Here is a 4,873-nt window from a genome sequence, read left to right as displayed (position 1 = left end):
TTCGATAGTTTTGGGTTGCCACTTAGGGCTAACTTAAATTATTTAACTTCAAGGTTGCTGATGGGTGCCCGGTTCTTGTCGCAATTCTGTTGGTGTACGGCTGCCCGCGCCCTGGCTGCTTGGCCGGACGTGTTGGGGCCCTCCATGAGCAGCTCGTTGCTGGTGTTGTCGCTGCTGAGTCGCCGGGTGTTGTTGTGACTCTGCTGTGGTACGGTTGCCCGTGCCCTGGCTGCTTGGCCGGACGTGCTGGGGCCCTCCATGACCAGCTCGTCGCTGAGTCGCCGGGTGTTGTTGTTCTCTGCCCTGGGGTTACGGACTGCTGGCAGGTGCTTCTTGGCCATGGTGCGGGGGCTGTCGTAGGGGCCTGGCCCGAACAGTTCCTGGTAAGACGGCGGTGGAGTCTCTGGCCGTGGTTGTATCTCCCTCCACAGGGGCGTGCTTCGGTCGTCGGATTCCGATACCTCTATGACCTCATCCGCGGTGGCGCTGGACAGCCGGGTTCCTGCTTCGGAATGCGCTGTGGCGAACGACCGGGCTTTTGTTTCGTCGGCGCTGGAGATGTCTTCGTACCGTGGCTGTAGGTTGGGCATCTCGACGGTCGTCCTGGCCACTTCCCTGATAGAGGGCAGCATGGCGTCCCTGCCAGACCTGTCAACGCTGGGCAGTGTAGCGTCGGCGGAGGAACCACCCGAGCTGGGTAGCAGCGCGTCGCAAGAGGATCCGCTGGATCCGGGTAACAAGGCGTCACGCGAGGATCCGCCCGAACTGCCTGGGATGGCGCCGCTTGATGTCCCGCTGGATGTTTGACTGGAGCTAGTTGGTACTGCGCCGTTCTGCAGTTGGCCAGCAGGAGATCGCTGCCGCGGCGGGCTCGGGTTGCGGTAGCTCCCAAATCTGCCGTCTGGTTCGACTTCTCCATCGCCTATGCTTCCCAGCGGGTCCCCTGGTGGGACGCAGAGGTCGAGGACATCCTCCAGGGAGAGGCCGGTGGCCTCAGCCTCCAGGATCAGCTGGTCTGGCTCCCACAGTGGATCGCTCAGGAGGTATTGTATCGAATTGTTCAGTGCCTCCTGCATCTCCACGTCGTCGTCTGCGCCTACGGTGCCCGTCACTGGGCGTCTCGGGTCTCTTGAACTCATGGCACTGCTGGTAAAGAAACTTAGTATATCTTAAATATTTGATATCCCTATAAGTGCGAATGACTAAACTAAACCTAGCTCCTTCCTACGTAACTCGTATTTTCTTAGTCTAACAAGGTTTTAGTGATAATAGTAAATAACAAAAAAAAAGTTTTTGAGTGGCCAGTCACTGAGTTCCCCCTTGATGGGGAGGGACGTTGGGTAGTCGCAACTACCAGCAAGTGGCCCCCTCTTCTCAAGACTTGGTCCACTCGGCGGCAGCGGGTGGCCTGTCGTCGTCGGTATCCTCGTAATGGTATTCCTTTACGTCCCCTAGTCCGGCTGTGCGTCGTCGTCGACTCCCAGGCACCTGTAATTGTAAAAGATTAGGAGACAGGAACTTGTGATCCTTGTATGGTTCATCGTATTTGGCCGCCAGCTTTGCAGTGAATCCCTCTGAAGCCTTGGATAGTACGTGGCGGCGGAAAGGTACCAGATCCCACGGCCGGTCGCCATTCCCGGCGTCTGAGATTGTAGTGCCGACTTTGTTCGTTGGATGCTCGCTCGCTGTTGTTTTTGACGATCCGGAGCAATTCCTGCATCTGTTCCGCCTTCTTTCCTGGTGGTGACTGATTCGACGTGTGAGTCGGCGTAGCTTGATCGAACAAGGTATTGGGTAGTCTCGGTTCCCTACCTTGCATGATGAAGGTGGGACTGAACCCTGTAGCTTGAGTTTATGGCCAGCGAGAGTTCGGGGAGTAGCTCGTCCCAGGTGTTTTGTTCAGCTCCATCCAAGTACAGGGCCAGCATTGATTTTATGGTCCTGTTTGCCCTCTCCGTTGGGTTCTGTTGTGGAGTGTAGGGAGCTGTGTGCTGAAGTTCCATCCCAAGGTTTTTGCAGAACGTTTTGAAAGACCGGCTGGTGAACTGGTCTCGTTGTCACATACGAATGTATGGGGAACGCCAAAGCGGCTCAGAATCCGATTCCGAAACGATCGTTCGAAATGGGGTGTCGTCGCTTTCCGGCGGGGGACTAATTCTACCCATTTAGTGAATGCGCCCAAAAATACCAATAGCTTGGTATTTCCCTGACTAGATCGTGGGAACGGGTCCATAAAGTCCGCACATACTACGCTGAACGGTTCTTCGACTTGGCGTGTGAACATCCGGCCGTCGGGTTTAAGTTGGCTTACCTTGTATTTTTGGCAGGTGGGGCACCGGCGTACGTACTTTGTGACTTCCCTGAAAAGTCCTGGCCAGTAATACTTTTGCGCTACGCGCTTGCCGGTTTTCCGTGTCTCGAGATGTCCACTCCTGGCCAACGTATAGCTTCCACGGGACCTGGTCTTCTTCCTGGGGTGTATTCCCCGTCATCCGGTACAGCTGGCTTCCTTCGATCCGGTAGTCTGGAAATTTTCCTGGTTCCTGAGTCACTTAAAGTATCATCTTGCGCACCCATTTGCATTGGGATGGCTCTACGTTGGCTTGTTGTACCGTATCCAAGGGCTGACGGGAAAGGGCGTCGGCTACTATGTTGAATTTCCCTCGTCGATATTGAACGTCGAACTGATATTGTTGTAGTTCGAGTGCCCATCTGGCGATTCGTCCGGTTGGGTTGTCGATTGAGTTAAGCCATTTTAGAGCCAGGTGGTCCGTCACGACTTCGAACCGATACCCTTTCAGGTAGCAACGCATTTTGCGAATGGCTGAGTAATTTTCCTCGGCTCGGGTTAATCGTCGACTGGCATAAGCTATGACTCGTTCTACCCCGTCGATGCTTTGTAGTAGGACTGCTCCTAACCCGTGATCGCTAGCGTCGGTTTGCAGGGAAAATTTCTGCGTAAAGTCAGGGCACGCAAGTACTGGGGCTTCGTTGAGTCGGGTTTTCAGAGTCTCGAAAGCTTGCTCCTGTTCCGTGTCCCAACTCCATTTCCTACCTTTCCGGAGGATAGTGGATATCGGCTCTACGATAGCTGCAAAGTGCGGGACGAAACGGCGGTACCAATTCAATGTGTTCGTCGAGAGTCGTGCCGATAACGATGATGTCATCTAAGTACGCGAGGGCTGAGGGTTCTAACTCCGGACCTATGACGCTATCGAGAGCTCTTTGAAACGTCGCGGGAGCTGAATGTAACCCGAATAGTATCACCTTCCAATGGAAGAGGCCTCGTCCCGGGACGGTAAAAGCGGTGTATTCCCGACTGGCAGGCGCGACCGGAATTTGCCAGTATCCACTCTTAAGGTCGAGAGTGGAAATGAACCGCGCGTTCCGTAAGCGTTCCAGAATGTGATGATTTCTGGGTAGGGGGTACGCGTCGGGGACTGATCGCGCGTTCAGCTGCCGATAATCCACACACATGCGGATATCGCCTGTATTTTTCCCGACTAGTACTATTGGTGCACTATGGGGGCTCTTTGAAGGTTCGATCCGTCTATCCTGCAATAGTTCATCTACTTGCTTTTTGATGACTGCTTGAATTGCTTGATTTTCGGGAAATATCGCTGCTTGTCATCCCTCATAACGATGTGATGTTCCGCGATATTAGAAGTGCCCGCCAGATGGTCAAACTTATCTAATTCGGTCTGCAGAAAAGCACTCACCCTCGGATCCATGGTGTCCGGTGCCGCTGTCAAGCTCGGGTTGGTGTCGATGCTGGCTAGGCTTTCCTCCCTTCGGAGGTCCGTTGATGTTGATTTGTCAGGCCTAACGCCGTCTTCGCTTTCCACAATTGGTTCTCGGAACCGGACTTTCCTGGTTGGTAGAGGTGACTCTGGCCCTTGTCGGAAAGGATTGTGTTGCCGAGCGGTCTGGCTGCTGGTAGGCAGGGCCGAAGTCCAACTAAGCTGGGTCTCCCTTACCATCGGGTCTCCGTGGCGGTTTCGGTTACGTCTGGCACGATTCGGTCGTCTGTGTTTGACTGTGGGGTCTCCTTTGTGTCCTCGTTGCTCCTGGATATTCCGGAGGAATCAGCCACGCACTCCTCGTTCGGTGCGTCGTTCCTCGCCGACGTCTCCGGGCTTTCCTCGATGCTTCGCAGGATTCCAGAAGGAGCAGTCACGCACTCCTCGTTCGGTGCGTCGTTCCTCGCTGAAATTTCCGGATTTTCCTCGTTGCTTCGCAGGATTCCAGAAGGAGCAGCCACGCACTCCTCGTTCGGTGCGTCGTTCCTCGCTGAAATTTCCGAATTTTCCTCGTTGCTTCGCAGGATTCCAGAAGGAGCAGCCACGCACTCCTCGTTCGGTGCGTCGTTCCTCGCTGAAATTTCCGGATTTTCCTCGTTGCTTCGCAGGATTCCAGAAGGAGCAGCCACGCACTCCTCGTTCGGTGCGTCGTTCCTCGCTGAAATTTCCGGATTGTTTTGTTCCTCGCAGGTTAATTCCGCCCTCGAAGCCAATTGCAAGTGTTCTCCTCCGCAGCTAATAGTAGCTAGTAGTATGTCATCTAGCACTGTGGGCATCACTAGTAAGAACAGTTTTACTTGCTGTTGGCCCAGGTGAATGGTTACTACAAGGCCCCTGGTGAGGTCTCGATGGGATCCATCCGCCAATCGGATACGGGTGCGGATCTCTCGCCAATCTCTTTCACGTCCGATCTGCGCCGCCCGCTGTTCGCTAATGAAACTTCGGGTGGCTCCCGTATCCAGGGTGGCCTTTCCTTTGATGCGGACTTGCGCCTGGATCCTGCTCTGCTTTAGTCTTAGAACTTGGCTTACTGGCTTGGGGAAGCTCACGGGTTCCTCAGGCGATCCCCGCCT

The sequence above is a fragment of the Drosophila kikkawai genome, chromosome 3R (assembly GCF_030179895.1).
Source record: "Drosophila kikkawai strain 14028-0561.14 chromosome 3R, DkikHiC1v2, whole genome shotgun sequence".
In the NCBI taxonomy this organism is placed as follows: domain Eukaryota; kingdom Metazoa; phylum Arthropoda; class Insecta; order Diptera; family Drosophilidae; genus Drosophila; species Drosophila kikkawai.
The sequence above is the reverse complement of the archived record's forward strand: the minus strand, read 5'-3'. Positions refer to the sequence as shown.